The sequence below is a fragment of the Paroedura picta genome, chromosome 5 (assembly GCF_049243985.1).
Source record: "Paroedura picta isolate Pp20150507F chromosome 5, Ppicta_v3.0, whole genome shotgun sequence".
In the NCBI taxonomy this organism is placed as follows: domain Eukaryota; kingdom Metazoa; phylum Chordata; class Lepidosauria; order Squamata; family Gekkonidae; genus Paroedura; species Paroedura picta.
In genome coordinates, this window is record NC_135373.1 from 63,747,089 (window position 1) to 63,773,449 (window position 26,361).

Here is a 26,361-nt window from a genome sequence, read left to right on the forward strand (position 1 = left end):
CCCTTACTGGGGGACATGCTCCCAATAGGCCAATCAAAGGCTCTTGGCACTTGGAATGAGGAGGAAGAACCAGCAGTAGGTAAGCTGGGGAGCTGGGGATGGTCAAGCCAGGCATGCTCTGCCATGTTCTGTTATGCCTGCACTGGGCTTTCTTCCCTCCTTGCTGCTGGGAGAGCTCAGGAGGTCATCCAGAAGAGCCGCCAGGCCCTTCTGCCCCACCCTCTGCCTTCTTGCAGCCCGTTTTTAAAAGAGGCTTTCCTCCTAGTTTTAAATAAATACATAAAAGGAGATAAACTCCTCTAGGGCCCCATCAATGTAACAACTCCCATCATATTGGTTCATACCTCCTAAACTTAATGGACAACAAGACTGCTTTCACCCAGCCTTTCAAGTCACAAGACATGTATTTCCTGTGAGCAATTGACTCTGAAAAGGAGTTCTTTCATCACAGGCATCTTGCACTGCTTTAGTGATGCTACAGTGTAGCAACTGGAGAAAGGAAAGTGTACATTATTGCCAGAAAGCCATCAGGCATGCCTGGCACCAACACTGGTACATAACAAAAGTACAATAGTGCTAGATGCTGCAGCAAATTAATATGCAGTCATGACAGTGCATTGAGAGACAGGAAGGAGGTAGAGATGCTTGTGAACTTCCAGGAGTGATTCATTTGTAGAGCATGAGAAACTGAATCACTATTCATCTTTGCAATTACTATGTGGGCAGGCTAAATACTTCCATCTTCAGGCTACAGTTTCCATCCCAGAAGCCTTAAGTGGCATGACCAATCTGCCGAGCATTACAGTATTCAATTAAATTAATCCTCCTTCTTTGAATTGGGCCCGTGAAGGTCAGCCTGGTGAAGCCATTTCAGATCAATTAGAAATTACTTTTGATAACACTGAACGGAAAAAGATCTGTCTGCCATCCTTCATGTCTCTCTGGAAGAGATAATGTGTTACTGTCAGAACCTCCCGACACACACACACACACACACAAAAAGGGTCAAAATAAGGAAAATGTGCTCAGTCTTCTGTTGGATAAAATGTGTTATAAAATTGAATATTAAGATTAATTAAAATTAAAAACCTAAGGCTTAAAATGTAGCCTCAATTAAATCAAAGTACATTCACAGTACTGCAACCACTGCCCATATGCGATTTGGCATCGCTGCCTTTATCAATGGTCAGGTATCCTTATATAGCTGTCGCTGATCCTGCGTTGAGCAGGGGGTTGGCCTAGATGGCCTGTATGGCCCCTTACAATTCTATGATTCTATGATTCTATCTTTAAATAGGACAGGGTCCTATTAAATAAAAGAGTAAGGCCACCTGGGGAGGAGTTAGGGCGGGCCCTGTCCAGGATAAAAACTCAGAGGGCCCAATCAGGAGCCGCGAAGCGGCTCCTGATTGGGCCCTCCGAGTGTCCATCCAGGGCCAAGCAGCCAATGGGGAGGCGCGCAAAGTGCCTTCCTATAGGCCCCTCACCAGGACAGACCAAAATTCCATTCAACCAGCCCAGTCTGGCTGCCAGTCTGCTCCTGACCACTGCAGGGAGAGGAGGTCAGCAGGGCTGCCAAGAGGGATGAGAACAGAGGCTGCGCCAGCCCTTTTCGCCCTAAGGCTGTTCTAACTGTCATGTCCAACTGCAAATGGCCTCAGAACCCTGACAGAGCTGGCAGGAGGCTGTAGAGTGCTCCCCGTCCCCTCCCCCCCCTTCAGGCCTGCTGCGAAGGAGCCTCTGACAGGCCCTGACTGAGGGGAGGGAGGCCTTTCCAAGAGCAACGCAGGGGGGTCTGAGGGCCTTCCTTTTGAGGGTGGGGAACTTTCCCCTTCTGCCAAACAGTTGGCTGACAGGGAGGCCACAGAAAAGCCCCTTCTCACTTAAAATATTGCTCTGGCTGGGGGTTGGACACAGCCAAGCCATGTGTCTTTCTTCTTTGCAACTCTCTGCAGATTTGAGGCCACTGCACAGCGTTATTCTGCAGAGGAAGCTGGCTCTTTTGTCTCCTGTTTCATCTGCACAACAACCCTGTGCAGTAGGCCTCAAGTCTTTCAATTCAACAACAACCTGTGTGGGAAGCCTTAAATGTTTCTTCACTACCACAACCCTATCCAAAGTAGCCCTTTCTGCCTGAGGAGCTGATCTTTATACTCTGCAGGTGAGCTGTAATTCCAGGAGCTCTCCAGGCCCCACCTGGAGGTTGGCTGGGTTGGAAATATTCCTGGAGGTTTGGAGGTGGGACTTCAAAATCGTACAATGCCTCAGAGTCCAGCCTTCAAATGAGCCATTTTTGCCTGCAGTTGGTAGGGAGTGGTCCAGGTGTGTCCCTCCTGGGCTATGGGCTATGGCCAGCCCTTATCAGCAACTGTTTGTATTCTGGGGCGCAGACAGGCAGACCAGCATCAGTCCTGTGAGTCTGGAATGTGCAGGAAGATCTAAATAAATATTTACAGCCTGAAACTAAATAGAGAACAAGTAAATGTCTGGAGACACATCGTAACTGAAATAGTAACTGGCAAATAACCTTGGCCTGGCAAATAAAAAAAAACAGTATTAAAAACCTTACTAAGGTCAAGACTGCTGTGCACAGAGAGTCTTCCTCTTAGGGTTGCCAGCTTCCCTGTGAGGCTCGCTACCCCACCTCCCTCATGGGGAGTCTGCTATGGGGAGAGAAGGGGAAGACGATTGGAAAATGCTTTGAGACACCTGAGGCCTGCTGGGTCACTGCGGCCCATTCCCAGTTCTCTCAGATCTCTCACAACCCTACATACCTCACGGGTTGACTATTGTGGAGAGACAAATGGAAAAGGTGTTTGTAAACCGCTTTGAGACTCCTTTGGGTAGTAAGCAATAGGGTACAGAAATCCGTTCTTCTAAGAAGCAACCATGAAAGAAGCATGTGGGCACATAACATTTTACCAACAATGAAAATATGGGAGACAGAAGGAACAGGGTGGACACCTGTGTACTGTGACTACCCTATGTGTATTAGGGCAGAGGGGCATTTCGGTGAATGTGGCCTAATTCACACAAGAAGTGATGCAGAACTGGGGGGGAATTGGTTGTCATGTAATCTTCCCCTAAGAAGAGTCTCCAGTCTGATTTTCCCTTCACATATCTGAGGACATGGCTCTGGAAAGCTCATCTGTAACCACTATGCCACAATTCCCAAAGGTCAGTCCTCTCCCATAATCAACGAACATTCCACACCACAGGTTCTTGACACCCATATCTCCACACCCATGGCCTCATTTGCCACCATGCCACCATAACCTCCCACACAACACACATGACAACCCCATGCCCTTACAGACTGGACAACTCCTCCCCTTCCTCTTCCCACTGCCAAGCTCTAGCGCCCGTTGTATTCTTGGAGACAACGGGCTTTGCCCCTAGTATAAACATAAAAGGCTAAGGCCTGAGTGGGCGGAGAGTGGACGGGGCCAGTCCGGGTGAGGGCCCAATTGGAAGGCGTGAAGTGCCTTCCGATTGGGCCCTCACCAGGACACAGCACAGTTCCAGCCAGTTGGGAGGCACTAAGCCAAAGTTCTGACAGAGAAAGTTCTGGAGATTTAGAGGTGGGACTTCAAAAATCATACAATGCATCAGAGTCCAGCTTTCAAAGGATCAATTTTTGCCTGCAGTTGGGAGGAAGTGGTGCAGGTGTGTCCCTCCTGGGCTATGGCCAGCTCTTACCAGCAACTGTTTGTATGCGTCAGGCCGCCGGCAAGGGAGCACCCGCTAGCCGTCTCCCGATCCGCCAGCCGCCTCCAGAAGCTGGCAAGGGAGCACCCGCCAGCCGCCTCCCAAAGCCCGCAAGGGAGCACCCGCCAGCCGCCTCCCAACCCACCAGCTGCCTCCCGAAGCACCTCCCGACCCACCCCCTCCAACATTGCCCGCCTTCGCGTGGCCGCCGCCATTTGCTGCCTGGCTGCCAACATGAGCAGCGCACTGCGGAGCTGAGAGGCACTGGAGGCGGTGACAACACACCCCAACAACAGCCGGGCCCAAGAGGCAGCGGCCGGCAGCCGGCGCTGCCTACCACCACCAGCATCAAGAGGACGGCGTGGCAGCCGCAGCTCACACATGCCAGCAACAGACGCTGGCCAAAGGATGAGTGGCGGAACGCAGAGCTGGGAGGCGCTGGAGCCACCGACAACACACCCCAACAACAGTCGGCCCCAAGAGGTTGCTGCCGCGGGTGGCGGTGGCTGCCGCTGATCGCCACCAGCAGCACAGCAGCCACACCTCACACGCGCCGGGAACAGACGCTGGCCGCAGGACGCTGCTTCCGCAAGAGCTGCTGCCTGGAGGATGCGGACGCAGCTAGCTGCAAGACGCGCCTGCACCGCCTGTCCGCTCACCCAACACTGCCTCTGCTGCCATGGAACCGCCCGACCCCACGCTCTCCCGAGCCCACCTCCGCCACTGAGATCCAGGCCGACAGGAGCACGGGTATGCCGTGGAGCGCCCATGGGATACGCGATGGGGAAGCTTCCCAGCCCGCCACATGCCCGGCCTTGGCTGTGGGGTGGGTGGGTGGCAAGGCTGCCAGGTGCCTGCTGCCCCAGGAAGGGTCTTACAGCCACTAGCGCCCGCTGTATTTAGGGAACAGCAGGCTTATTTACTAGTAAATAAATAAAGCAGTATACATAAAATACAGGAACAGATATGTTAAATATACAGTTGGCTCCTTTATATACAGTGATATGATGTGTTCACTGTGTAGGCCACTAAAGACCTCTGAAAGGAAAGAAGAAAAGTTGTGTTATAATAGCATAATATACATCAATTAGGGAAAACTGTTTTAAAAAGCTTATAAGCTCACTTACTAATCGATTCTACGGACCAGTAGGCCAGATAAAATTCTTTGAGGCCTCTTATGTTTCTAAAGAAGGCCCTGGTCCAGATGAGCCCATATAAAGTTTATAATCATGTGATTATTAGAATTCCCCTATGATACTTATAAAGTTACACAGCAATATAACACCCAAGAATCAGGTGACCAGATTTTAAGTTTGTTAAAGAGTGACAGCATTGACCAGGGCTTGCCAACTTCAAGGCACGGCCTGGACACTAGCTTCGAAGCCCATTTATGAGGGTTGCCAACCTCCAGGCATGACCTGGAGTTCTGGAATTCAAGCCTTCTAACTGCTTTTCATTACTTTGCTTTATTTCAGTTCCCAACATCTCCAATCAAAAGGATTAGGAAGATCTCTATCAGAAACTCAAAAGAGCCATTGCCATTGCCCCTCACCCCCCCACTCCCTGCTGCTTCCCGCCCAACCCTCAGCACTTCCAATGGTGGCGCCCTGCAAGCCTCACTCCAGAGCCTGGGCGCCTGTGTTGTGTCCTCCTGAGCCCCGGCTGCTTGTTGGGCTGCCACACCGCGTGGCCCAAAAATATTTATTTATTTTTTTGAAAAATTATTAAATCGGGACATTTGCGGGACAGCGCAGGAGGCGGGGCAGATGCCGAAAAGGCAAGACAGTCCCACCAAAAGCGGCACGTCTAGTCACCTTACCCAAGAATAACATCTTACTTCCAGTGTCCCGTAGGAGCCAGTCTTTCTTCAAAGTATGCTGAGGTGGAATACTGCTACTCTGAATCTTTTTTATACACCTCTCTAAGTTAACAGAATGATTGTTCCCAATTGAGGGAGGAGAAAAATCTCAGGTGCAAGGAGGAGGGGGAAGGGGGGGAGAAAGATATATCCAGAAAGAATAAATAAATAGAACATGCTCTTGTACACTTTGACAGTCTATATCTTCATTCAATATGAATGGATCAAGTGTTTTCAATTTATGGATCCAGAAGGCTTCTCTCATTTTTAGGCATCTGATCAGCTGAAATGTAGGAGCTTTTTCCAGGTTGAACATCCAGAAACATAGCTGGTTCTCTTGATGCCCAAGGTCAATCCAATGTTTGACTAGAGGAGCATTTTTTCTTCATAGTCTAATGCAGCTGCGATGCTCACATATTCATGTTTTAATACTTTTACTAGTGTTTCCAACATATAATTTTTCACATGGGCAGGAAATTCTATAAATTACTGATTTGGTGTTACAATTTACATATGATTTAATATAAAATGTATTCTTACCCAAAGAATCCTGAAATCTATCAGTTTTAAGACTTAAAGCACAAACGGAACATCTTCCACATGCATGATTTCCAATAGGAAGGGTTACACCCTCTACTCCTGTATGTGTTAATGGAGATGATCTAAGTTGGGTCCTGACTAGCATGTCTCTTACATTTCTGGATCTCCTCTCTGCAGAAATGGGAGCTGCCTCTAGGAATGTTGGACAGAAGATGGCAAAATATAGGCACAATGCAGAGATATTCAGCAGTAACTCCAGAAGCATCTACTTTGATAGAAAATTATACAAAAAGTTAAATGATGCTTCTGTTATACAGTCTTTGCTTGCTGTCAGTGCCAGTTTCAGATAAATAATTCTATGCCACTTGTGTTTTGGACAGGGCCAGTGCTGGTGACCCCTTTCTGCAATCACTTGCTACAGAACCTCCACTGTTAACTAAACTGTGCGTGACAAGGACATGTGTGAAGTGGGGAATGGCTTAACAGTTCCAGAGGACAAGAGTCGATCTATTGAGCTTAAACCACAGGAAGGCAGACTGTGAATAACTATTGGGAGAAGCTTCTTAATAGTGAGGACAGTTCAACACTAGAACTGATTAAGTGGGCAGTAATGGTATCTCTCCTTCTGGAGCAGAGTCTTAACAGCCATTTGACAGAAATGCCCAAATTGAGATTGCTAGACTCTAGGAAATTGAGATTGCTAGACTCTAGGCTAGGAGATGGGTTAGATTACCTATAAAGCCCATTCCTAATCTATGGATTAGTTTCGGCCAGTTTTATCACTCCCCACCACCACCACCACCACCACCACCACATCTTATATGGATTTTGTCAATGCTTATCCCATGACTCTCCTCCAAACAGCTTTTTGAGTAGTCAAAGAAAATCCCATCCTCTCTGTTCAATCCAAACCTCTGACCATACAAACTAAATGTATGAAAGGTTAGGTAACTTGTATGTATGTATGTATGTATGTATGTATGTATGTATGTATGTATTTATTTATTTATTTATTTATTTATTTATTTATTTATTTATATTCCACCACTCTCACAAGAGCTCGTGGCAGCTAACAAGATAAAACCCCAATACATAAAAACCCAAATAAAATAAATAACAAGTTCAATTAAACTAGCCAATCATCTAAAAATCATTCATTCATTCGGCAGCCAAAAACCCATACTAATCATTATTTTTTTAAAAAACTGCTTTAATAGACAGTAATTAATCACTCACACATGCACATACACAATAGCACATCTCAAGACTTGTTAAGAATCTTCCCTAGACACTGAAATCTTTGCCCAGTTTCTGAGATCTGAAATCACAATTGTGCTTGCCCTGTTGACTGGCATGCAGTGTACCAACAATAGTAAAAAACCCTATTGGCTATTGTTGACCCAGGTTATTTTCAGGTCAGCCAGGGGCAAGGAATAGTGAGAACATCCTTAAGTGTAAATTATAAAACAAGAAAAAGAAAAAGAGATAGAAAAGAGTGGGAAAAACTTCCTGCTTCAGGGTAGAATGTCTGATGTTAGGAAGAAAGTTCCCAAAGGGTGGATGATTGTACCTAGTGATAAGAAGTGCTCAGATTTTCTGCCATTGCCTGAGGCATGTAGCCTTGGCCACTGGCAAGAGTAATCCAGTGCGGCAATTTCTGTATTTCTAAGATTGACTTGGCTGAAAACCAGATTCTTTGACAGAGCAAGATTATTCCAGCAGTACAACATAATAACACAGCAGACCAAATAACAGAATCTCAACGTTTCATTTTTTTCTATTCTTGGTTTGAGAATAGGGCATATACTATTGTTCATGTCTATTTATATGCCACAGTTAATGATCAAACAAGTTATATAAAAGCTTTAATAAAAAAATATTTACCCAAAAAAGATTCAGGATTCAATTTGAAGTGAAAAATAAGCATCTGTATTCATCTTCAAAAGAACTTTTTCTCCATTTTGCAAACATATTCGAGTGTGATTTTTTTTTAAGCCATAATTAACTAGAATAGCGTCATAGAGACACAGAAGAACATGCTATGGGAGCAATTGTAACATGGTATAGAGGTAAATCTCATTTTATTCAATGGGCCTTATTTTGAGAGAAATGTTGCCTGGATTGCAGCCTGCTTTGGTGAACAAAATTGTTGGTGATCATTTTGGACTGTGATTTTGTTTGTAGTATAATAAAACAACAGAAATATGAACAGTGTGCAAATGTTTTCGATAGGACCAGCAGTGGTCCCTCAATCTTAGGCTAGATGGGTGGCCACCCAAAAAATAGTCTTCTTGGTCACATCTCCAAAATATTGGAATTTTCTCCTCTGGAAGATTTATCTGTTCTCTTCCATCATTGTCTTACACCAGGGGATAGATTCAAGTGGGAAGCTGTGTTGGTCTGAAGCAGCACAACAAAACAAAATCAGTGGCACATTTAAGACCAACAAAGATTTATTCAAGGTGTGAACTTTCAAGTGCAAGCACTCTTTCTCAGACTGTGAACTGTCATGATGGCCAGCGACCTAATATGACCATCCCCCATATTCCGGGCATCGGTCAGTATAAATGAAATAGTAACTGAAAGCATAACATAAGATAGAATAAACCCGGCTAGAAGATGAGATTAGGCCCCTCAACCATCTAGCACTGCAGTTCAATATGGCCTTAGAGGAGGGAGGGACCCCGGGGCTCCTACCCAGCCACAAACAATGCCTGGTGGAAGAGCTACATTTTGCAGGCCCTGAGGAACTTAGAGAGTCTCGACAGGGCCCACAGCTCATCCGGGAGCTCATTCTACCAGGTAGGGGCCAGGACCGAACAGGCCCTGATCCTGGTCAAGGTCAGGGGGGCCTCCTGAGGCCCCAGGACCTTCAGCAGATTCATCCCCACAGGGCAAAGTGCCCTGCAGGGGGCATAATGAAGCAGGCAGTCCCGAAGATAGGCAGCCGCGAAAAGCCTGAAAGGTCAAGACCAAAACCTTGAACTTGATCCGGAAGCAAATTGGCAGCCAATGAAGTTGTTTCAATAGCGGCTGCACATGGGCCCTCCAGGGAGACCTGTTAAGGACCCATGTAGCTGCATTCTGCACCAATTGTAATTTCCAGGTCAGGGACAAGGGGAGGCCCATGTAGAGAGAGTTGCAAAAATCTGGCCTGGAAGTGACCATTGCATGGATCACAGTGGCCAGGAGTTCTGGGGACAAGTAGGGCGCTAGGAGCTGGGCTTTCATCCTTGATTATGAGTTCTTCCTTCCATTTCCTAAATGAGTCTTTTTTATTTGTCAGATCTTTTAAAAAGCTGTTTATGGAGCCATCCTGGCTTTTTTAGGCTCCTCCCATTTTTCCTTCTCAAGGGAATTGTTTGTGATTGTGCCTTTAGTATTTTTAAAAACTCCCAAACTTCAATAAAAGCTGGTTTACCAGAACCTTAAAAAAATAAAAACTCCCATCCTTCTTGAAATCCCATCTCCTTTTTTCTGACCACAGGATTCTACCCAGTGTAATTTTAAGTTTCTTAAAATTTGCTTTCCTGCTGTCCAGCCTATATGTTTGACTATGTACAGCTTTTCTCTTCCCCAAGACTGTAAATTCCAAAATCGCAGGGTCACTACTACCAAGAGTGCCAACTACTAATACCTCACCAACCAGTTATTCCCTGTTGGTGAGAATCAAGTCTAAAACAGCATACTGCCTAGTTGTACACAACATTTTCTGGGAAATGAATTTGTCAGTAAGCCAAGTCAATAATTTATTTGACTTTTCTTTTGTAGCGGATTTGGTCTTCCAACAGATATCTGGGTAATTGAAATCACTCATTATCATTGTGCCCCATCATTTTGAGAACTTTGTAATCTGGTCTAGGAGCATCTCAACCAAGTCCTCTACCTGTTTATAGCAGACCCGCACAATAATACCACTATTATTTCCTTGTAATAAGATCCTCTTGTAAGATCCTTTGGGCAGAATCTGGACTTGATAGTTTATGAAAGCTCCAGCCCAAAAGTCATGAGTGGAATAGAGTCCTAGAACCCAAACACCTGTCTCCTCCCAGCCTTTCAGCCTGGGTTTTATGTGTAAGCCTGTTAAAAATTAGCTCAAAGGATGGTGAACAAGATGTCCCCCCTTCTAAACCTGTTTTCTAAAACATATAAAACAAACCTAGCAGTTTTAATATAGTGTTTTATCACATATCATTCAAACTTACAAATAGCTATGACAAACAGTTGCATTATTTACCACAAAAAGAACAAAGAGATCTTCCAGCGTCTCTGAAGCAAGATTCCGGAGGCATATGTCGCTGGCTTTAACAGCTCTCCGATAATGTGTCCTAGTACTAGAAACCTTTCGTCTAATCCAATCGATGGAGGCAGCATAATGCATTTACGATTCAGTAATGCATGGTAAGTTCTCTTGCTGCTTTTAAATCTTATACATATGCTCAGTTAATCCCATCTGTCCCTCAATAGTTGTAGTCTGGCACCAGCAGAATTATCTCTGAAAAGAATGTAAATTCCATAACACAGCTGCAAGCACAAAGCCTCACGACGACTGTCAGACAAAATGACAAATGTTCATATTTTATGGTCGTAATCTCTGCTTTGCTAGTTCTTACCTTCCTTTTTAAAAATGTGGCCTGAAGAATATGGGCCATTTGTCTCATGAAAATATTTATGGCTTAGGAAAGGGAGGGGAAAGCCATTTTGCTTATTGAAATCTCTGCGTATATACATGTCTGTATCTATCAACATAAATATTGAAAGATCTATCCACGTACATATACTCATATACACAGAGACTTCCAGCAACAGTCCTGTCCCTTTCATTATTGTTAAAGTGTTTCCCTTGGCTTTCTCTTCTAACATCCTTAACATTTTGGATGCATTTGTTAAGTAATAGATCAATATGCAATATGCAAAACGGAAAACTGGGCTGCTGAAAGGTTCATTAAGCCCATATGTGTGTGACCCCTTTGTCTTTCCTTCTTGTGTTATTTAACTGCAGTTTCCAATCCTTTGATCATTACAATCAATACAGATCTACTCAGTGTCTATGCTTGTTGAATCAGAGCAATGTTGTGGATTTAGATGGATTCCATTCTATTGGTTGCATCACTTTCAGACAGTGCATTTTTATGGCATATATCTATATTTTGAAACCAACATGGGAACTGTTAACAGCGGTAAAAAAGGCAAATGCCATTTTGGGCTGTATCAACAGAGGCATCACATCAAAATCACAAGATGTCATAGTCCCATTGTATACGGCACTGGTCAGACCACACCTGGAGTACTGTGTGCAGTTCTGGAGGCCTCACTTCAAGAAGGACGTCGATAAAATTGAAAGGGTACAGAGGAGAGCGACGAAGATGATCTGGGGCCAAGGGACCAAGCCCTATGAAGATAGGTTGAGGGACTTGGGAATGTTCATCCTGGAGAAAAGGAGGTTGAGAGGGGACATGATAGCCCTCTTTAAGTATTTGAAAGGTTGTCACTTGGAGGAGGGCAGGATGCTGTTTCTGCTGGCTGCAGAGGAGAGGACACGCAGTAATGGGTTTAAACTTCAAGTACAACGATATAGGCTAGATATCAGGAAAAAGTTTTTCACAGTCAGAGTAGTTCAGCAGTGGAATAGGCTGCCTAAGGAGGTGGTGAGCTCCCCCTCACTGGAAGTCTTCAAGCAAAGGCTGGATACACACTTTTCTTGGATGCTTTAGGATGCTTAGGGCTGATCCTGCGTTGAGCAGGGGGTTGGACTAGATGGCCTGTATGGCCCCTTCCAACTCTATGATTCTATGATTCTATGAACATAATGAACAGGTCCTTGAAAACATACACATCCTGCAGGTAAATTTACTTGCAACCTGGGTGACAAAGATAGGTTTGCTAGTTTGTGTGAAATTTTATTGGGAGCATTTCTGCTCGGAGGTGTAAACCACGTACCACCTCCAGCCCTTTGGTGACTACCTCTAGATTACCTTTAAAAGTCATGGGAGCTGTGACATACCTATTGCTTTCACTAACAATAAAAGCAGAGTTACTTGCTAAATCATATTGGCATTCTATATGCACTTCTCACTGTTCAATAACCTCTTTAGTCTGGTCAGAAGCCATCTTCAACAGAAATTCTGGAGAAAATACCAAGGCTGCAATTTTCCCTCTCACATGCTCCCCCCCCCCCCCATTCTTTCCCCGTTCATACCCCTCTACCAGAAAACACAAACAGGAATATGTTTTAGCTGCCTGATCCCAATATTACTGTTCACAATGAAGATAACATTTTACTTGTATTGTTGCTTTGGGGTCCTGTATCAATGCAGATCAATGGAGATACAATACAAATTTATGGTACAATACACTTTTAACATAGGAATTTATATAACGGAACTTGGAACTTTTCTAACAGAGGACATTTTAACTTTACAGATTCTGCATCTGTGTAAGTGTTAACTGCAATAAATGTGTTTTTTTAATTCTTCAGGAGTATTTTCAGATTCCAGAGTCTCTCTGAGTCTCTACTGTTTGTTTCTGGCTGAGTGTGCTACTAGTAGCTGCACCTCATCCAGGTATGGCAGTCTTGCTTTCTCACCAGGTCCCTTCCTACCTAACCACAGGACCTGCATCTTTGAAGGACTGAGTTTCAGATGGCTCTGCTTGAGCTATTCTGTCACTGCTTCCAGACATCTGCCTAATGAGTCTGGGAGTGAATCAGGGTGGCCATCCATCAGGAGGAAAAGCAGTCACTGGCATATTGATGACATCCCAGTCCAAGCCTCTGTAACAGCTGGACATGAAGATACTGAATAGGATTGTGGAGGGAACCACTCTTTGTAGTACTTCACATGGGAGTTGATAACAATGTGATTGGTTCTCCCTAATTGCTACCCTATGTCTATGACCCTGAAAAGAGATCAGCCATTGGAGGGCTGCTCCTTGTATCCATTGGCAAGGTGGTGAGCAGGTAACTCATAGTCAATTGTGTCAAAGGCTGCTGAGAGATTGAGTAATATTAGCAGCAGTGATACACCTTGGCCTAGGTGGTGACAGAAGTCATCCATCAGAACGAATAGTACTGCTTCAAAACCATGGCCAGCCTAGAAGCCCAACTGGGCTGTGTTGCTCTTATGAGAATATAAAGAGAGGATATGTTATTACCCGCCAATGGCACACACAAATATGCACTACCACCATCTGAACTACCTGTCTCTTTTTAATAAAAGAAGCAACTTAGCCTTAAATATAACAAACAACATGTGTTTGTGAGTTGAAAAATACAAAAGCCTGAACACAAAAACACCACAAATTATGGCAAAGTTACCCAACACAATGTCTATAGCTCTCCCCTGCCCCCTGCCACCCTCAAGCTTTCCAGAAAGTAAACAGAGCTACTGGACACCAGCACTGGTTCCAGTCTTAAAGTCCAGAGACCTGGGCTGTTGACTAAGGAAAGTTGAGTGTTCAGGAACAGAAATTCACCCTCTCCTTTTCCAGGTTTGCCGTCCTTTCAGTGGCTGGACTATGTTTCCAACCAAAATAAAGATAATACTAATATTGATGGCTAAACCCTGAATAAGGCAACTTTATGTGTTCAGCATGCTTGCCATATGATCCTTTCTCAGAATGAGGAGACAGTTATTGCGTTTGGCTCTGGAAGCAATTTTGGGGTGAAGCCACTCCCCTCTCAGAAGTCCAGAACTTAGGGATCCCTGAATTATGGTATAAGAACACCAGCCACTAAAATATACATTACACTTGTATGAAAGATGCTGTGACAAAAGCAATCCATTTGTTGACTGATCTTTATCTCAGTTCATACGTTGGAATAATGATGCAAAAGAAATTCTCAGATTCATTGACTAAACTCCAGCCACTGTGTTACAAATGGTTTATTTTGTGCTACTTTGCAAAGAAAGCAGCAAAACTGTTGATTGCCTGTCAAAATTGAGCAAAAGCACATTTCTATCATAAGCATATTCTATTGGCCTTTTTCTGTTGTCTGTTTTTCTGTTTTGTCTTTTCCACACTATCTTTTTCTTTTATGCCTTATTCTCTGCTGGTTACTTTTCCCCTCAGGGTCTCATACCTTGCACTCTGTGGGTGTGAATTTGCCGGCCCCAGAGAAGCGTGCCTGGCCTTGACCAGGGCTAGGGCCTTTTCAATCTTCTCCCCAACCTGGTGGAATGAACTCTCGGGAGAGATGTGGGCCCTGACAGAGCTTTCACAGTTCCACAGGGCCTGTAAAATGGATACTCTTCTTCCAGATTTTCAGTTGAGACTGGGGCCAGGAAGATCTCAGAGCCCCTCCCCCAGGCCAACCTTTAACATCTGGTCCACCTGTTATATCCCCAAGGCATTAATATCTTGGGGCCAGGTGGAGGGTGGGGGAAGAAGTTTTTATCACCACTGTTGGGTTTTATATTTGGTTATTCTTTATTATGATATTGTGACAAGCCACGAGCTGTTTGGAAGTGGCGGGATATAAATACCAATAAATAAATAAATAAATAAATAAAATAATGTATTTATTGTTTTCAGTAATAATACTGCTGTAAATATTGCCTGACCTTTTGTTAGTTTTGAATGTTTGGGGGAAATGAGTGATAATTGTGAACCCATGAAGGTTCTGTCAAATATTTATGAGAGCTTGGCAAAGCTGGCTTGTCCCAGATGAAAATGGGGAAGGGGCTTGTCTGTGTATGCAAAATTAGATCAATAATAGTATTTGCAGATTAAAATCTGTTACTGTTGATCAATTTAAAATTAAACCTGGATAACCTAACATTTTAAACAATTTATTGTAAAAGAAAACTGATAGAAGAATGACATTCACACATCATTTTAGATTGGGTGTGGTTCCTCTGCTAGCAATAGTTCTTAGAGCAGATGAGAAAAAATTTCCTGTTAACCTCCATTAGTTTCCAAAGGAGTGATAAATATTCTTTCTTTTAGTTTTCTATAGGGAAAGCAAAACAATTATGGTTCCCTCTACTGGACCCATAATTGTTTCACTTGTTTAAATAGCCAGTTAAATCGGTTACAAATCATATAAATTTATCACGAATAAATAGACTTGAGCAACAGAGCCGTAAACAATGGGCGGTATAAAAATCTAGATAAATAAATAAATAAACAATAAGGGGTGACCATTTTGCGTGGATCAGCAGCATTTTAAAAAGACCCAAGGCAAACCTGTTTGGCAGGTGTTCAGCTTGTTTTGTGCCACTCTTAGGCCCATTATGCACGGCAGCAGCCATACCAGGAGGGAACCCCCTGGAATATGCGGGCTGCCCTGGTGTAGTATGTGCACACACGCAAAATACCGGGGCTGGAAAGCCTGGCACACTGCCTGGATGCGGCAGCAGCGGGGAGGAATGGGGGGATGGGCAGTCTTCAAGCAAAGGTTGGATACACACTTTTCTTGGATGCTTTAGGATGCTTTGGGCTGATCCTGCATTGAGCAGGGGGTTGGACTAGATGGCCTGTATGGCCCCTTTCAACTCTATGATTCTATGGGGCCCACACTACACTATGGTGGGAGCAGCATACCACTCTCACACCAAGGTGAGGGTGGGTGGGGGGACTCCCTGGCCAGTTCCATGGGATAGCGGCAGTGTCATGTACAATCAAGGCTGCACTGCTGCCGCCATCCCAGATTTCCTACCCCATGCATAATCAGTCTTAGAGATCTTCTCACATCTGATTGTTGTAACTGAACAAGGTAAAGTTAGCAAAAATGTATGTCTTCCTAGTGGTAAGTCTAAATGTAATATCTGAATGAGGAAATCACACACCCTAAGGAGTCTGTTTGGGTGGCATGTCCATACCAGGAATGTGTTCTGGCACTTAGACAATTGGCAAGCAGAATTAGTGGGGGAAGCATCACCTAAATGTTGGGGAGAGGGTTCTTGGTTATTTCTGTCTCTTTGCTTGACCTTGCTTGACCCTGTGTTTCTTACAAACTGGACTTTTTTTTCTTTCTGAAAAAGTACCTACAGACTTTCATCTTCCAGTGCCACGGCAAGTCGTTTCAGATGGTGGTTTGTGACTCATCGCCCATTAAATAACCAAGAGAATCAAAATCATTGAAAATTGTTTGCAGCTGCTGTCTGTTCCAAGCACAAAAAAGCATATTTCTGTCTTGCATCAAATGAAACACACAGGAACATTTGCAGCCTTAGTGCAGAATGAAGTCTGGGTTTTTATACTATGAATCATATGTATTCAGTTACCATAAAACGAGGAGCTAGTAGTCAGCCGGATGTGAGAATGATCTATTTTAAATCTCCAAATCTTGACATCACAAAGCCTTGACATGATGTTATTTAGAAGCCAATTTGGTTTGAAATCTATTGTGAGATTTGAGTATATGATTTACTGGCAATTCACTGATAATCATAATATATTTGAAAGTGTCTGAGTCCCTCAGTCTTTTGTAGTGGAAGATAACGATAGAACTCAGTCCTGATCTAGAGATGTTCAAATATTCTGTGTGAACAGATGTTGAATATCATTTCAATAATAGCTGTAGCTTTTGTAACACAAAGTTATAGATTTGGAATCATGCAGTTATAAAAGGAAGCCCTTTCGCATGAGAAAGTGCACAGTATTCAGTGGACCTGTGATGTCTGCAAGGAACTCTTGCAAAATACCTCAGCTTTCCAAAGCCCTATGGAAGATGCTCAAGCCTGGACCATAACAAAGGAGAAAATGCATAGATTTTTATCTAAGGACCTGAACATAATTTGGTGATATACTACATGCATTAAGAAGCAACTGAGTGGAAAGGAATCTATGAAGGCTTCAATTGTATTTTCATCCAGAGTTTTGCAATTCTTCCAAAGTTTCATCTCTCAGGAGAATGAAGTATACAATATCAAGGATGGGGGTGGTTAATCGGAAGAGATTAAGTGGTATGATAAAACGATACCACAAAGCCTGAGACAGATCCGAGAGAGAGTTAATGGCATGAGACAAAAAAAAAAAATCCCTGGATCCAAGCTTTCAAAGGCAGACTGATGAAAAGAAGAATAGTCAGTAAAGAGAAACAAAGATTTCCCATTATTCTCACCTCTGCTGAGAAGATTGCTCACATTTTGACATAAGTACATACTTAATAAAGGGAAAACCACTACAAATATTGATTTCATTTTTATACCAAAGAGTTGACTATAAAACCTTATAATACTTTTTACAATACACTGGAGATCCCCCCGCCCTTTGTCTTTAAACAAAAGATGTTTGTTTCTATGTTTGAGTAAGATGCCAGAATATGGTACAGAGAGCAATCTGAAATTGCTGGTGGAGGAAGACGGCATATCCCCGCTATTGATTAGCATCTGGAAGGACCTTCATAAATTGCCATCAAGGCAAGAAAACAAAATTGCATTTTAGTTTGCACAAGCACAGCTCAGCGCAACTAAATCAGGGCTTAAAATATATTGCCTACAAGCTCTCTCTCTTTCACTCTCCCCTTTTTGTAGAGTCGATAACCTGGCAAGAAGCAAGCAGGATACAGGGGGACCATTAAATTTCTCGTTCCTGCTGTTTGACCCCAAAGTAGGCCTTATGCAAACTGAACCTATAAATCTTTATTATCATATCATGTCCTTGCATCTATTTTTTCTGTAAAATATGCATATTTTTCATTGTCATGTTTGCATTAATCAAATCAGTATTAGACATTATATGCATGCAATGAATATGAGAAATTCATACTCTATGTATAAGCTATTAGAAAACACATAGGCTAGTTCTCCAGAGACCTACTTAAGGATGTCACAAAGCAGAAACATTGCACCCAAAACATTGCACAATAGAACACAACCAGGACTAAATCAATGAAATCAATACAGGAGCATTAATATAGCATAACACAACATCCAGCAGTCTAAAATGATAAAAAGAGTCCTATTGGATTAATCCAGTAGTCCATCTAGCAAAGCACCTGCATCACACACTAGCTAACCAGTTGCCCTGGAGAACAAATGAACAGGGCATAGAGGTGAAGACATCCCCCTGAAGTTGTCTTCTAGTACTGATATCCAAAGGTTCTGGAGGCTCCCTTCTGTCAGCATGGCATTTTGACAGACCTGTCCTGTATGATGAATCTGTATAATTCCCTTTTAAAACAATCTATACTCAAAGAAAGAGCCTCTTGTGGCACAGAGTGGTAAGGCAGCGACATGCTGTCTGAAGCTCTGCCCATGAGGCTGGGAGTTTGATCCCAGCAGCCAGCTCAAGTTCGACTCAACCTTCCATCCTTCTGAGGTCAGTAAATTGAGTACCCAGCTTGCTGGGGGGTAAACGGTAATGGCTGGGGAAGGCACTGGCAAACCACCCCGTATTGAGTCTGCCAAGAAAACGCTGGAGGGCGTCACCCCAAGAGTCAGATGTGACTCGGTGTCTGCACAGTCAATACATTTACCTTTATACTCAAAGAAATGCACAACTAAATAATGTGTTGTAAAGTAGCATTTGAATAAAGGAATATTTCCGTTTTTTGTTCTGAATCTAATACCTGTCAGCTTCCTTGGGAGCCCCGGAATTCTAATATTATAGGCAATAGAGTAAAAAAAGTTATTTCTATCCACTTTGTCCAGTCGCGATAGCACCTAAGCGCTGTTTGCGATGGGGCCAGGATGAGGAGCCCTTGGGGGTGGGAGAACTTTCACCAGGTGGGGAGGGCAGGCCGATTGAGGGCCCTTCCACTGGGGGAGACTCCACCTATGGAGCACAGTTCTGCTTACACCATCCATATCTCTTTCAAAGCCAGAGTCAAGGCCAGGTGGTCCAGCACAGTTGACGTTTGGTCCGTTTGGGCGGTGGCCATCTCGCCTCTGGCCAGGGCAAAGCTCGGCTGGGAAGGGGGTCCAGGGAGCAGACCCCGTGCACTGGGGTGACCCAGAGGAGGGTGGATCCCCAAGCCCGCAACATCAGGGTAGGGCTCGGCAGCCGAAGAACAGGTTGTATGTGAGTTCTCTACGCGGACTTCATAAGGACCAGAGCAACTGCATTCTGTAGGGAGACTATTGTGTAGGTTTTTTCCACTTGTGAAGACTATATGAACCTGTAAGGTCCAAGTGATACTATTACACATATATTCAAAGAAATAACCTATAACTGGTATTATTAGAGTAAAGAAAATACAAGAGTCACTTAGGAAGACTATATTGGTTGAAAACAAAGCATAGTTCCTGGGGCTCGTTTTGACACTTTAGTCAAGTACCAATAAACTTTTGGCACATTGCCATCATCAAGTTGTTTATATTGCTTGTCTTCTTCAGCTGATGGGTCTCTCTGGTTGTTTCTAAATAAAGGAAGGCCTGCTTAGATTAAAGTGCAGTAATCCAGCCTGGAGGTGACTGTCACATAGATCACTGTGGCTAGGTGTTCTGGGACCAGGTTGAAGCACTAATAACTTTGCCTGAAGTACATGGTAAAATGTTTGGTGAGCTACTCTGGTGACCTGTGTTTCCACAGATAAGGAGACATAAAAGATCACTTCCTGATTCTTGACAGATCTAATTACCTTTTTTTTTTTTTACTCTGGCCTTGAAAGAGATATTGATGGTGTAAGCAGGCAGGCCCAATTATAGAAACCTCCAAACTGGATTAGGTCCAGTAATGCTTACCTTAAGCCTTGGGAGGAAACAAGAATGTTTTGCCTGGGGACAGCAGCATGGAGTTAAATCACAAGTAAGCTATGGAAAGCAGAGAAAGTTTAGAAGTCGCTCCAGCTTAAAGATGCTTGAGAAGCACTTGGTTTGCAGAATTTGCCTTTCTTGCACTATGCTGAAACAGTTAACAGAAGTTAGAGCACAAGCAGGTGCATTTATATTAGAAATGCTACTAAATTTGTCAGCCCCTTTGTTTCAGCTTGACCCCACCATCTTTTCACTCAATATGTTCTAATTCCCCTCCTTACTTCAACCCTTGTCCCCCATGGATTTTTTCCATGCAGGTTACATAATTTCCAGCATAATTCCCTCTCTCTCTCTCCTGGTCAAAAGGAACCCTCCTCCCTTATTCAATAGAGGGAAAACTGCTTTGACCCAGTCTCTAGTTTTTATTTATTATATATTTATCAATTAAATTTATAGGCTGCCGCTCTTGAACCTGTCATCTCGAGGCAGTGTACAACATTATGAAATAAAACCAGTAAAAATACATAAATGCATTAAAATTGTTAAGGAGTCTTTGCTTGCTGGTTTCCTGTAAAGGAGAGCCCAAACCAGTTGAGGAGGCACAAATGATATTCTTCCAGACATACTGGCCTCAATAATATGCCTAATGAAAGAACTCTGTCTTGCAGGTCCTGTGAAACTGGTTTTCTTTTTTTCTTCTTTTTTTTGCAGGTCCTGTGAAACTCAATTTGCATAAGGGTTTTTTTCCCTTATGCAAATTGAGCCATACAAGTAGTTCTGCTTCATTTTGTTTCCCTGCACCCATTTCCCCTTTACTAAATCAATGCCTTTATGAGTGTGTCTGTTGCATAGAACTGTTATATACATGGTGTATAATACCTAAATGGTATAAAATGCCATAAAAGAAACAAATATATAGAGAACAGCAGAAACAGAAACAGGTGAAATAGAAAGGCGTATAGAAATCCAAGATTCTTCTGAATTCTTGCTTTTTATAACTGAGCTCTAAGAAGCTGAATTGGGGTGAAAACAGTAAATATGTAAGCAGGTCTCCTAATTCTTCTGAACATGTCTAAAAACTTTATTGCATATGTTCTGAAGAAGCTAGCTTACCTATGTGTAAGTGAATGAGAATATAGCTTTATCATCACCCCAGTGCTTCCTAGTATCAAAAAATGATTTTAAATTCTTATGTCTGTAATATTTATATTACCATATTAACATTTACAATGCAGCCATGGCTTGAAGTTCTTCCTTTCTCCAGAAAAGTAAACTGGGAAATTACAAGTCTGTGGGGCAGAGTTGACTTAATATCCCCTCCATGTGAAATTTGTGCCCTGTCAGTAATTCTTTGTGTCCCCCTGCCCCAAATATTAAATATCTGGAAATATTCATGCAATCATCAGAATGTACATCATGTACACACGATTATTATTTTTTCTTTGAGATAACAGTCTGAAAAATTAGGCAAAAGGGTCAGCCTTTATTATACTGACTCAGACAAAAAATACATTGGGGATTTAGAGGGGAAAACTGGCCAGTCTACCTATTGTCTGTTTTACAATGTTATGTCTTCTTAACAAATTCCAGGAAATTCTACTATTCTGGCTTTGTGTTACACTCACAATGGCTACAATCCTAACAGATACCATACAAATAGCATGTCTGAGGATTACAGAACACTTCAGGAATCACTGCAAAACCAAAAACTGAGCAGAGAAAAGTAAATGCTCCATTTGATTTTATTTTCTATTTTTGACAGTGTTTGTTGGTGTCTGTTTTTAAAATCTAGAGTGTTTGTTAGTATTTTGTATGCGTGCTATACAGTGTTTAGTTCCGTTTCTACAGTGTTTAGATACACAATGCATGAAAGAGATAATGCCAACTTACTGATACATGCATAATGTTGCAAAATGATAGTTATGGAGAAAAGTCAGAGCAAGGGAACAGCAAACATTATGATAATAAAACAATGTTAGGTTGGATTGACATAGACTGCAGTCCCAATTATGCTTTCCTGGGAGTTCTTGCTTTTGAATATACCTGCTTACAGTTGTCCTGTTAGAATCCTACTCAAGTCTATTTAATGGGTCTTATTCCCAAGACCGTGTTTGTACGATGGTAATGGTGGTAGAAAGTGCCATCAGGTCACAGTTAATTTATGAGGACCCTGTAGGTTTTCAAGGCAAGAAATGTTCAGAGGTGGTTTGACATTGACTACTTCTGTATTATGAACCTGGACTTCCTTGATGGTGTCCCATCACAGTACTGATCAGGGCTGATCCTGAATAACTTCCAAGATCTTATGAAATCAGGCTAGTCTGGGCCCACCAGGTCAGGATGGCATTATAAGAATACAGTCTTTAGGAGCATTACACCCTTCTAAATAAATTGAATTCAATATGCTTAAAATGGCATTATTCTCTTTAGGATTGCACTGAATCAATGCTAGTGTATCAGAACCCTCTCCCTTGTGACCACAAAACATCTATATCACAGAGTGAACAATAGCATCTATATCTGTACCCTGAAGTAGATGGCTTCGGCTGAGGATCTACAATCTATCCTTTCCCCCTTATAAATTTTTTTTACCATGACCTCATACTGTGTGGTTATTGAGAGTAAAAAAATTCCTAGACAGTGAGTGCAATTCAGAGAAAGTGAGGCATGCCTAAATCCCACTGAAATCAATGGGATTAAGTTCACAGTTAAGCACATAAGTCATATTGATTTCAGAGAGACTGAAGCATGATTTTCTCCGGATTGGACTTAATATTAAAATTAATAGTTTCCTAAGTATATCCTTCACCTCTACAGCTGAAGAAGAAGGCTGCTTAAGACTATTTAAGTCATGTTGAATTAAAAGAATTAATGATACATGGACTTGCTGAATTCCAATACTAGATTCAATGGAAGTTAAGTCCTTTTAAATTTATTTTATAGGAAAGATTTAAACATATACTTCTCTCCCATGGAGTTTAAATGTGCACCATTTGAGTTGGATTGCCCTTTCAACTTTCAATAACATTCCCCTTCAAAAAGAGCTGATTTATCTGGAATCTGTTTCACAGATACATCTCCTTAAGATAGTTTCAGGTTGGTAACCTATTATTCTGCAGTAGAATAGCAAAAATTGAGTCCAGTAACAAGACTTCCAGACTATATCAGCTTTTGAGACAAGTAGAACTGGAATATATTCTGTGATTCTTTGTTTTCTTTTCTTTCTCTCTTTCAGGGTCTCTCCAGTCCTGTCTTTCAGGGTCTCTGCAGTTGAACAGGAGACGGGAAAGGATTTGGATGAAGCCATAGAGAGACAATTGATTTTATGCTTATAGAAATGTAGAGTTATCAAATTAATTTATCAATGATGTACTAAAACTCACATGGCTAATCAACAAAGAGATCTTTAACTAGGTAGTAAAATATCTGTAAATCACTCTAGGAGCAGTAAAAATAAAAGAGTAAGGGGTAGGTGGGAGGAGAAAGAGTCAGGGCTCTTCATCTTGAGAGAAGGGGATGGAATGAGCTTTCCCCTCTTTTGAAGGGCTAGAGATCATCAAGCTTCCAGACCTCAGAGCACTAGCTAGAAACCATACTGATTGGTTGAAGGGATCGTAAAGTTAAGCCCAATGAACTCTAATTGGCTGAATGACATCAAGAAGGTACAACCCAAAGACAGTCATCTCTCTTAGATTACACTTCAAGTGTAAAAGTGAATGGGTGTTTACTGTTTTTCCATGCAGGGGACCTCTCCATGGAGACAGAGATATGGCACTATGTGTCTATGGAAAATAACAGCAGGGGCTATTAAGGGATAAGGGAAAGTTTTGGGGGTCTGAAAAAAATTAAAACAAAATAGGGAGAGGGCTCAAGTTGCTATAGTTTAAAAACTCCTTCACTAACGAGATCAAGGAGGCATACTTGTTTCTCTTCTGTTCACCAATATGGCCTCTTGAACCCAACCATCATGGGAGTTACGTTAAGCAGAGAGTATGATGGGCCCAAAGCTAACCAGTGAATTTATGATACAATGGAGATTTGAACCCAGGTTTCCAAAATGCTCAGTGCTGCACTAAACTGATTATCCTGGTATAACCAATTTTACCCTTTGGGATAACAAGGGCTATACACGCCCAAACAAACTGCTAGGTTAATAGATGTTGAATTCTCATGTATTTTAATTGCAAGCCCCAAATTGGAATACATGATACAACACTTCTACTGAGCACTGGAACATTAATCTTTCCTGGATTGGCCCTTTTGTGGTTTCTTCACAGAATGCTCAAATACCAGCTTGCATCTTCTCTGGTGAAAATCTTCAAATCACTTACCAGGGAAAAGAGAGCAGAAGAGAGGGCTTAGTTCACTCCATATAAAGTCACCTGAAGGGATGTGGGCATATCTATTAATGGGCATTAAAAGCTGAATTCCCAGTGACTAGCTAAGAAATAAATGTACTAAAGTCCTCTAAGCCCACACATTTTTTCTGTTTGTTTGCTTGTTTGTTTGCAGCCCTTCTGAGAATGGCACATCATATTTCCATCATTCTCATACTTGATAAAACTGTACATAATTGCCAAAACGTGATATTGTGCCACAGATTCTTCTCATGCTACCCAGTTTGTGTTTTGTTTTAGCTATATGGTAAGGAATGTTGCTTGACTCCAACACTGCTCAGTGGCATTCTGCTAGCTGGTGCTCACATGCAAAACTATTTTAGATTTTCCTCCCCACCCAATACTATTTGTGATACAAACTTGCAAAGCAAGACAATGCACAAGGATGAAGGAATGATTTATAGGCACTAGCAGGGTGTGTACACATGAAATTATGAAATGGTCAGTGTAGTGCCACATGATCCACTGGTGGGAAGAAAGGAATGCTTTCCCCACCTTTGACCATGCAAACTTAAACAGACTGCAAATAGTGGCTGCTTGAAACCATTTTAGGTCAGGAAAACCACACAGGGGAACCTAATCTCCTTCTTTCTAAGCATCATGGTCCCAATTCAAATTGGGCCCTGTGGAAATAAAGTTTTGAGCATAGATTGTCAGCATACATCTGGTTTATAGAACCTGAGTGGAGACAACATCAGGCAGAGAGGGGAGACAGAGACCATGTACTGCATAGTTACAGCCTCGGAGAATATCAGGCCCAAGATCACCCAGTCAGCTTCATAGCTGAGAGAGAATTTGAACTCAGGTCTCCCCTTCCTGGTTGAACACACTAACTACTGTACCATAGCACAGTACCGTACTGGCTTTGAACTAATCAAACATGTGGTATAACCTCACAAAGCAATTCTAATGTAGTTTTGTAAAATATTTATTGCTTCATTTAGCTTGTATTCCTTCTCCTTAATCAGTGGGTTTTTCACCCCTTTTCTTTTTTGTCAAGATACTGAAAGATGGATGAAAGTCCTTTATGCTAATTGCACTTCATGCAATTGATAGACAGCAGCAACCCCCTCCTGGTAGAAATGCAGCAACGCCTCCTGCTGCAATTCCCAGAGTTAGAAAAGGGGACAATGAAAAATGTGTTGCTTTGTTTAAACGCTTCCAGTTGTTGACAAACGCTCCCTGTTCAGCCACACCGGTTCTCCCCCGGCCCTTGCAGCTGGGAGGACAGTTTCCCCCTCCGCCGTGCCTAGCTGTGACTGATGTTTTGACTGTCTGCCAGATCATTGCCAGTTCCTGATCCTCTGTCTGCTTCTATTTTAAATAAAGCAAAGCATCCTCCTTTGTTCTCTCTCGCTTTGTGTATTTGTATGTGTGTGTGTAAAGTCAGTGATTTCATACCGGAAACACAGTTTTCTTTTCCAAAAGAAGGGGGTCCTTTGTGATCCAGAGAAGGCAATAAAGCTGCCTTCAACATCAGCTGGGAGTTTTCCGAACTTCGGCCAGAAATAATACCAACTTCTGACATGGATCCAACAGTGCTGAAACTCCAGCAGCACAAAAAAGGCTCTTTAAAACACAACAAAAAGCCAAAGACACATTTGGTCTGAGGTAATTCCTGACATAATTTTTTTTGCGGGGGGGGGAGGGAAGAGAATAATTCCAAGTTATTTTAACCTTTTCCTCCATGTTACAGCATTTGAGACAACATTGTGAGTAAGAAATAGATATAAACTTTCCCTGGCGACATAGTGTCTCCCAATCATGTTGCAGGCCCAGTACACAAATGTCCTTTAACCATGATAATAAAGGCTAGCTTGATTCTTGATTCCTACAATGAGTCCATTGAAAAAAATCATCATCATTTTTATTCCGCTTCAGTGCTTTACTGAGCTTCTGTCCCTTAGAAAGGAAATAAAAGTTACAGAGGCTTAGTTGGAGACTGTGAATGGGATCTTGTTTTTAAACTTTCATAATGATTACACATATTTATTCTGTGCTTCAAATTACACTCTCTTGATTGCTAACCCTTAACCACAGACAACCTACTAAAAAAACCCAAATATCCCATGTCAGACTGAACAAATTTACTTCAGCTTTTATTCAGCTACCAGTAATGCTCTGCATTTATAAAGAAGGGATTAGAATATCCTTGCGTTGCTAGTAGCAGCATCCCTGTCATTTTAAAAAGAAAGTGCCTTGTTATACCATCCCATAA

The 26,361-nt window shown here is 42.5% G+C and overlaps 1 long non-coding RNA gene across 2 annotated transcripts in view; it reads left to right on the plus strand.

The window, feature by feature from the left end:
* LOC143837868 (uncharacterized) overlaps window positions 1-25,383 on the plus strand; it is a 62,653-nt gene extending 37,270 nt beyond the window's left edge. For both annotated transcript variants that reach the window (XR_013231127.1, XR_013231129.1), the window contains 2 exons: window positions 21,337-21,469; window positions 22,982-25,383. This is a non-coding gene — a long non-coding RNA (uncharacterized LOC143837868). The remainder of the gene's footprint in view (window positions 1-21,336; window positions 21,470-22,981) is intronic.
* Window positions 25,384-26,361: the final 978 nt, after the last annotated feature.